This window comes from Phocoena sinus, chromosome 15 (assembly GCF_008692025.1).
Source record: "Phocoena sinus isolate mPhoSin1 chromosome 15, mPhoSin1.pri, whole genome shotgun sequence".
NCBI classification, from domain to species: Eukaryota; Metazoa; Chordata; class Mammalia; order Artiodactyla; family Phocoenidae; genus Phocoena; species Phocoena sinus.
The window spans coordinates 51,854,047-51,863,531 of NC_045777.1; the positions used below are offsets into that span (position 1 = coordinate 51,854,047).

Here is a 9,485-nt window from a genome sequence, read left to right on the forward strand (position 1 = left end):
TTTCTCCCATTCACTAGGTGGCCTTTTCGTTTTGTTGTTTCCTTTGCTGTGCAGAAGCTTTTCAGTTTGCATAGTCCCAGTTGTTTATTTTTCCTTGTGTGGTCTGTGCTTTTGGTGTCAAATCCAAAAAATCATTGCCAAAACCAATGTCAGGGAGGTTTTCTCCTATGTTTTCTTCTAGGAGTTTTATGGTTTCAGGTTTTATGTTTAAGTCTTTAATCCATTTTGAGTTAATTTTTGTGTATGGTGTAAGGGTCTGATTTTCCCAACATCATTTATTGAAGAAACTATCTTTTTCCCATTGTGTATTCTTGGCACCCTTGTCAAAGATTAATTGACTGTATGTGTGTGAGTTTATTTTTGGGTTCTCTGTTCTGTTCCATTGGTCTATGTGTCTGTTTTTATGCCAGTACCGTACTGTTTTGATTACTAATAGCTTTGTAGTATAGTTTGAAATCAAGGAGTGTGATACCTTAAGCTTTGTTCTTCTTTCTCAAGAATCCTTTGGATATTCAAGGTCTTTTGTGATTTCATATGAATTTTAGAATTACCTTTTCTATTTCTGTGAAAATGCCATTAGAATTATGATAGAGATTGAATTGAATGTGTAGATCCCTTTGTGTAGTGTGGATATTTTTAAAATATTGTCTTCCAATCCATAAAGACGTATCTTTCCATTTACTTATGTCCTTTTTCAATTTCCTTCATCACTGTCTTATAGTTTTCAATATACAGACCTTTCATGTTCTTGGTTAAATATATTCCTTAGAACTTTATTCTTTTTGATGCTATTATAAATGGGATGGTTTCTTGATTTCTTTTTTCAGATAGCTCATTGTCAGTGTATAGAAATGCAAATGAATTTTGCATGTTGATTTTGTATCCTTCAACTTTGCTGAATTCATTTTTTCTAACATATTTTTGGCAAACTCTTTATAGAGTTTTCTATATGTAAGACTATGTCATTTACAAACAGGGAGAATTTAACTTCTTTTCTGATTTGTATGCCTTTTATTTCTTTTTCTTGTCTAATTGATCTGGCTAGGATTTCCAGCACTATATTGAATAGAAGTGGTGTCATACAGAGTGAAGTAACCTAGAAAGAGAAAAACAAATATCATAGATTAACACATATATGTGGAATCTAGAAAAATGGTACAAATGAATCTATTTGTAGGGCAGGAATAGAGACATAGACATAGAGAAAAGACATGTGAACACAGCGGGGCAGGGGAGGGTGGGATGAATTGGGAGATTAGGTTTGACATAAATACACTACCATGTGTAAAATAGATAGCTAGAGGGAACATGTTGTATAGCACAGGGAGCTCAGCTCAGTGCTCTGTGACGACCTAGATGGGTGGGATGGGGGAGGTGGGAGGGAGGTCCAAGAGGGAGGGGATATAGGTATACATATAGCTGATTCACTTCATTGTACAGCAGAAACTAACACAATATTGTAAAGCAATTTTACTCCAAAAAAAAAAAAAAGTGGTGAAGGTAGGCATCCTTGTCTTGTTCCTGATCTAGAGGAACAGCTTTCAGCTTTTCACTGTTGAATATGTTAGCTGTGGGCTTGTCATATATGGCCTTTATTATGTTGGGGAACATTCCTTCTATACCTCATTTGTTGAGAGTTTTTATCATAAAAAGGATGTTGAATTTTGTCAATGCTTTTTTGGAATTTACTGAGATGATCATATAATTCTTATTCTTCAATCTGTTAGTGTAGTATATCACATTTATTGATTTGCATATGTTTAATTTTCCTTTCATCCCATGGATAAATTTCACTTGGTTGTGGTGCATGATCCTTTTTTCTTTTAATAGTGAACTTATTTATTTATTTATTTATGGCTGTGTTGGGTCTTCATTGTTGTACGTGGGCTTTCTCTAGTTGCGGAGAGTGGGGGCTACTCTTCATTGCAGTACTTCTTATTGTGGTGGCTTCTCTTGTTGCAGAGCATGGGCTCTAGGGTGCACGGGCTTCAGTAGTTGTGGCACGCGGGCTCAGTAGTTGTGGCTCACAGGCTCTAGAGCGCAGGCTCAGTAGTTGTAGAGCATGGGCTTAGTTGCTGTGCGGCATGTGGGATCTTCCTGGACCAGGGCTTGAACCTGTGTCGCCTGCATTGGCAGGCAGATTCTTAACCACTGCGCCACCAGGGAAGCCCGCATGATCCTTTTAATGTGCTGTTTAATTCAGTTTTCTCTCATTTTGTTGAGGGTTTTTGCATTTATGTTCATCAGAGATATTGGCCTATAATTTTCTTTTTTTATACTGTCTTTATCTGGCTTTGGTATGAGGGTAATGCTGACCTTATAAAATGAGTTTGGAAGTGTTCCCTCCTCTTCAATTGTTTGGAAAGTTGAGAAATATTGGCATTAGTTCTTTAATTAATTAATTAAATTCTATTTATTTTTAGCAGGGGAGGGGGAAGTAGAGGAGGTAAAAAAAAAACGTTTGGTTTCTGCATCAAAGCACTTTCCCTAAGAGTGGTGATTCATTCATTGCATATCATCATGGGTGCACATAGTTATCCTGGCTTTCATGACAGTTTGAATTCAAGGCAATGTATGGAATATGTATTTTTCTGAAATCCAATGTATTCATGTAGACATATACAGGGTATCCCTTGTGCTCTCATTCTCATATGAAAGATAATGGCACTTTGGCTTCAAGAACAAATAAAAAATATCATAACTACAGCTTGTGTTTGATTTGGGTCTGGGCTAATTACTTAAGGAACAATTTAGTAATAAAGGTCTCAGATATTTAAATTCCCTATGAAGCTGCCATTAATTAAGGGGCTGCTGATTCTGAGAACTATGCAACCAACAGGGAATGAGAGAAGAATTACATGTCTGGATGCCAAGTTCAGAGCCAAATATCAATAATCTCCTTCACACTTTTGCAATATCTACAAATAAAGTAGAGAGAAAGGATAAAAATAATATATAAATAATGATAAATAAAAGGTACATATAGAACTGGGAAAATCATTTTTCATTACATTTGCCACGTATTCCAGTTCAATAAGATGTTTGTAAGGAAAAAAAGCAACTTAAGACAGAAAACTAGTTACACCGTTGCAGTTCAGAACTGCTTGAAAACAGAAGAATGAATACCAGTCAACTTCCCTGATTTAAACCTAATTGTTTTAAGACATATTTTGTAACCTGAACATCTATGTTATGCCTTGAAAATTCAAAGCAAAAAGTAAACCATATGGAAAGCCAGAAACTTCAATACATCTGGACAGACGTTTGCTTGTAGTTTTTGGTATCCAAATTTTTTTCCCCACACAGTGCAGACGCCCTTTTTGTAGGCACAGCACTGGCAATAATGAGAACCCAGTTGGTGCACAGAACTTTTACAAATTCTGCAAGTGGAGGACCTATTCTTTCCATGTGGATCAAGTCTTGCTTTTTTTTTTAGGTCAAAGCTTTATTTTTGTCCAGCTCTCTTCCACCACTTCCTGTGATATTCCTTGCACCATCTTTCCATGTATCTAGAGTGATAACAGTACCAAGTTTCTTTTTACATTTTTCACACACCATCCTTCCATGACAGAAGGAGTGGTAGCTAGTTCTTTAAATGTTTGGTAGAATTCACCCATGAAGGCTTCTGGTCTTGGGCTTTTCTTTGTTGGTAGGTCTTTGGTTACTGCATCAATTACCTTACTTGCAATTGGGCCGTTCAGATTTTCTATTTCTTTATGATTCAGTCTTGATAGGTTGCATGTTTCTAGGATTTTATCCACTTCTTATAGGTTATATACAATTTGTTGGCGTATAGTTGTTCATAGCAGTCTCTTATGATGCTTTATATTTCTGTAGTATCAGTTGTAATGTCTCCTCCCTTTTTTTCTTTGTTAGTCTAGCTAAAGGTTTGTCAGTTTTATCTTTTTAAAAAACCCCAACTATTAGTTTTGTTGATCTTTTTAATTGTCTTTCTAGTGTCTTTGAAATTTATCTCTAATCTTTATTTCCTTACATCTGTTAACTTTGGACTTATTTTTCCTTCTTTTTTCTAATTCCCTGAGGTGTAAAGTTAGATTGTTTGAGATCTTTCTTTTTTCTTAATGTAGGTGTTTATCACTCTTAACTTACCTCAGGATTGTTTTTGATGAATCCCATAAGTTTTGGTATGTTGTGTTTGTCTCAAGATAGTTTTTTATTTCCCTCTTGATTTCTTCTTTGACCCATTGGTTGGTTGTACAGGTGTATATCATTTAATTTCCACATATTTATAAATTTTTTTCCTATTTTTTTTTTTAGTAGAGTTAGGAAGGAACTGGACTTTTAATTTTATTTATTTATTTTTGGCTGTGTTGGGTCTTCGTTTCTGTGTGAGGGCTTTCTCTAGCTGCAGCGAGCTGGGGCCACTCTTCATTGCGGTGCGTGGGCCTCTCACTGTCGCGGCCTCTCTTGTCGCGGAGCACAAGCTCCAGACGCGCAGGCTCAGTAGTTGTGGCTCACGGGCCTAGTTGCTCCGCGGCATGTGGGACCTTCCCAGACCAGGGCTCGAACCCTCTGCATTAGCAGGCAGATTCTCAACCACTGCGCCACCAGGGAAGCCCTTTCCTATTTTTGATTTCTAGTTTCATACCATTGTGTTTAGGTAAGATACTTGATATGACTTCAATCTTATTAAAATTGTTAAGACTTGTTTTGTGACCTAATATATAATCTCTCCTGAAGAATGTTCCATGTGCCTTGTAAAGAATGTGTCTTCTTCTGGTTTTGGATGGAATGTTCTGTATATGTCTGCTAGGTCCATTGGTCTATAGTGTTATTCAAGTCCAGTATTTCCTTATTGTTTTTCTCTCTGAATGATCTATCAGTTGTTGAAAGTAGGATATTGAAGTCCTCTACTATAACTGTATCACTGTCTATTTCTCCTTTTAGTTCTGCTAATATTTATTTTATATATATAAGTGCTCCAATATTGGGTGCATATATATTTATAATTGTTATATCTTCTTGATATACATATATATATATGGAACTATGTTCCCCAGAATTCCCTTCCATGTTGGTATGGCTTGAAAAGAAATCCGTGTGTGATCGGGAAGGTTTAAATGAAGCAGCAGCAATGAAGCTCTGAGGTCAGTGCAGGGATGAGTCCTCACTAGCTCATGCACATGGTCACTGATCTGCTGAGCTCCTTTGGTCAGCAGCAGGTCCATGGCTCCTGCAGCTCTCACCAAGTCTCTTCCACTAGCTTCTCAGTGTCCTGAGCCAGGCACATTTGCAGATTCAAGGTGAAGGGCACCAGCTCCTTCTGCAAGTCATTATGTTATCAAGGGTAGAGGCAGAGAGAGACAGATGTGGTTCCAGTTTGTCCTCACTCTCCCTTGCTTCCCCCTTAACTCTTTTTCTGATTTTCTGATTTCTCTGACTTTAGCAGTTGTAGATGAAGAGGCAGCCAGCCTTCCATAGGCTTTCCCCCTTACTCCCACAATCATGTAAAACGTGATCTCTACAATTAATTCCTTATTTTATATTGCTCATGGAGGTTCTGCTTCCCTGGTTAAAACTTAACAGATATGTGAATGAATTTTACCCTAACACATATACATAAATGTATCTTATGTCAATGTCACTTCAAATCAGTGGGGAATGAAAAGGTTATTCAGTCAGCATCCTTGAAAAAAATTAGCTAATATATTTGGAAAATAGTATATCTGTACTTCATATCATTCATAAAAATGTGATGATATGTTTATAGAAACATATTGGAAGAAAATATAGAATATATTTATAGCCCCAGAATACAGAAACAAAATGCAAACATCAAAAAAATTGAAAATTTTAATGTATCAAACGTAAAGCTGTTCAAAGGCAGTTTTATTTTTTGAGTTTGTCCAAAAATTTTTTTAAAAAAAGAATCTCAGGGGACTGACTTTGAATCTAGCCATCCAGCTAGATGATAAAAGTTGTATAAAATTTCCAAAATGGAGTGTGTGTGTGTGTGAGTGAGAGACAGAGAGACAGAGAGATAGATAGATGGAGAGAATATGTGTGTTTGAAGAGAACTTTGGTCATAAGAGCAGCGTGGGCCAGGTATGGAGTCAGGAGCCTTCAGCCATACTGGGAATCAGTATTCCTTCCTGGCTGGATCACAGAAGGAAGATAGGAGATGTGGCTGAAACGTCATGTTGCTGCAGACATGGAGCTCACAACAGGAGAATACACAGAGCATCCCCCATCCCATTCTGTCAGGACTTGCTCTTTGCCCCCGCACTAACCATTCCTGCTCAGCCTCAGCAGTGAGAACACCAGTGCTTTTCCAGATCCATCTCCCATCACCCTCCTCTTAGCCCTCCTGTTCCAGCCAAATCTCCAAGGCCCTCTACAAACCCAGGCCTTTGCCTGGGCAGTTCTCTCAGCCTGGGACCCACCGCTCTTCCTTCTTTTGATAACTTCCCTCTGCCTACAAGCCCTACTTGTCAGGGCTGGGTCACAGCTTCTTTGCCTCCTCCAGAAAGAATGTCACCCTTTGGCACTTTGAACTGCCTTTTTCAACGCACTTATCACACTCATAGTAATCGTCAGTTTACTATCTCTTGCACCATAAGGTTGAACTCCCTGGGGCCATGGATTATGATTTACATTCCTCTCCACAGCCTTGCCCCTACACAGGTCCTGAGTGCTGAGCCAAGTCTTGAATAAACAGTCTGGTCTCCTGGTTTCTGTTCCTTCCTCTCTTCAGCCTGTCCTGCACACAGGCCTGATTCTCATCCTAAAGCAAAATTTGAATTATATCATCCCCAACTCAAAATCCTTCCTTGGCTGACCTTCACCAGGGAAACTATCTCAATTGTTGGCATTCAAGGCCTTGCACGCCGTGCAGTGAGGACTGTTAGGTCAACCGGGGAAAGGTCAGGTAAGACGCACAATCAAGGTTAGGTAAGCTGATCTTAAGAAAATTTACAGAGAGCCCAGTTTAGCACATAATTTTCTCCCTCCCTCCCTTCCTCATTCATTGAGCACCATGGTCAGGACCTGTGCTGGGCCTTGATAAAACTGATTATGTTCCTGTGCTGGCCCCCCAAAAGACATGGGCCTTGTTCTCTGTGCACCCCACCATTGTCTGACTCAAGTGGTGTGCTGGTGAATGTTTGACCCTGGTGGGAGTTGGGGGTTGGGGGGGTGGGGACTGATTTCTAGAGTTTGCCAATTTCTGTGGTGTAAATACTCCCATTATGGATGATGTCAAGTTACCAACAGGGTCACTGAATGTGGAGTCAGAAATAAATGTACAGTAGCACATCATTGTATGGTATTTCCACCATACGGATATAATAGACACAAAAACCTCAAGAACATAGATAATCGTAAAATAAATAGAAAGCAATGAATTTTGATTATTTGCTACATTTTTGAATATAATTTAATTGTAGGTTTATATACTACAACTTCTAACGATGACTTTTTAAAAAATATATATTTGTTTGGCTGCACTGGGTCTTAGTTGCAGCATGTGGGATCTTTAGTTGCGGCATGCAGGATCTAGTTCCCTGACCAGGGATCGAACCCTGGCCCCCTGCATTGGGAGCGCGGGCTCTTGACCACCAGGGAAGTCCCCAACAATGACTTTTAAAAGATAATGTATTGAACATCCAGCTTGCAAAACTCCTGAACACAGTCTCCTCATTAAAAAAAAATTTTTATTTATTTATTTATTATTTTTGGCTGCATTGGGTCTTCACTGCTGCGTGTGGGCTTTCTCCAGTTGTGGTGAGCGGGGGCTACTCTTCGTTGCAGTGTGCGGGCTTCTCACTGCAGTGGCTTGTGGCTCGCGGGCTTCAGTAGTTGTGACTTGCCGGCACTAGAGCGCAGGCTCAGTAGTTGTGGCGCACTGGCTTAGTTGCTCCGCAGAATGTGGGTTCTTCCCGGACCAGGGCTTGAACCCGTCTCCCCTACAATGAGGCGGATTCTTAACCACTGAGCCACGAGGGAAGCCGTCTCCTCTCATTTTTTTTTTTTTTTTTTTTTCCTCTCATTTTTGATGGTTCGTATTTTACTTCTTCCAAGGCGCTGGGGAACAAAGGCAGGAGGAGGAATGGGGCTCAGGTGGGGAGCAGCAAACTCCGGCTTAAGTCCCCCACACGGCCACTTGGGGGCGACAGACAGTCTGATAGGCAGCCGGGGTCGGAGTCGAAGACCGCTGCGGTCCGCGGCACCTGCTAGGCTCCTGGGCCATGAAGACGCTTTTCCTTCTATTTCGGGCGCGTCCAGGCCCCGTGGGACGCTGGCAGGGGTCTTGGGGCGCGGAAGGGCCGCCCCCAACGCGGCCGCCCCCGTTCCAAAGCCCACACCCGGCAGCCTCTGAGGCCGGAAATCGGCCCAGCCGCCGCCTTCCCGGCATCCCCGTCGCAGTGATCATGGTTCCGCCTGCTGAGGTTCCAGAGCGGTTCTAGGTCATTAATTAATCAGTGGGCAATTAGCTTATATTTTCCTGGACTAGTGCAGATTCATGCGGAGGGACGAGGAACAGGAGCTTCCTCCTGGGTCACCCTGAGGCAGCAGCACCTGGGAGATCAGGGAAGGAGGCTTCCCAGGCTTCCGGTGTGGGTGCGGACGAGGGCAATGGCCTGCTCGCCAGAAGGCCTGCGTTCTCCTCCTAGCTCTTATGCCAACAGTCTGCGTGGCCTTGGGCAAGGCATTTAACCCGGCTGGGCATGGGTTACTGCAGTAGACACTGTTGTTTGGCTCCCAGACATCTGTTCCCTTTCTTTCTTTTTAGCAGGTAGTGCCCACCCCTCCAGGGAGATTTACTCCAGTGCTGCGTCTGGCCCAGCTGGGCTCGGCCCACCGTGTTGGTCCTGTTTCCCTCGTCAAATGCTGGCTCCTTGAAAGTACTATCCAATCAGCCTGTTGCAAAGACAGAACTGAGTTTGTTGCTTCCCTTGTTCAGGGAGAGCAGCATCTTGAAAGAGTCCTTAGTGGAGAGGAGGTGGGAAGGGCAAAGTTGAGATAGTGAGGTTTGGGGGTCTGGTTTAAGGTGGACCTTAATGAGGATTGGGTAAGAATCATGTTATATAGTTTAAGGTTGTTGGTCACAGTAGTTTAGGATTTGTCGTCTCAGCGAGGTGAGGGTTTCAGAGTCTTGGAGCTTCAACAGTTGTTTGATGTTACCTGTTAAAAAGTGGTGCCATTTTTGATGGATTTTTCTGAAGTCAAGGCGTAAAGTTATTTGCACCTTTTGTCCTCCCGGGCAGGTGTTTCCGGGAATAAGTAGACTCACAGTAATAGTCGTTATTTTGCCTCAGCCAGTGTGAGTCACAGTTCTCTGCTATTTGCACCCAGAGGAATCCTGTATGTGGTTTTCTTGTGCGTGAAATGGGGATTATGCTGCGGGGGGCGGGGGTGGGCGTGGGGGGTGGGGGTGGGGGGGCGTCAGGGGCGCGGGGGGCGCCGGGGGAGCTGGGCATGCGTGAGAAGACCAAGGTTGCAGCCTGTTGGAGCCTTTCAGTATT

General features: G+C 41.8%; 1 pseudogene; it reads right to left on the reverse strand.

Moving 5' to 3' along the window:
• Nucleotides 1–2,252: 2,252 nt before the first annotated feature.
• On the reverse strand, nucleotides 2,253–3,711 carry LOC116740613 (annotated as a pseudogene).
• Between the last annotated feature and the right edge of the window lie 5,774 nt (nucleotides 3,712–9,485).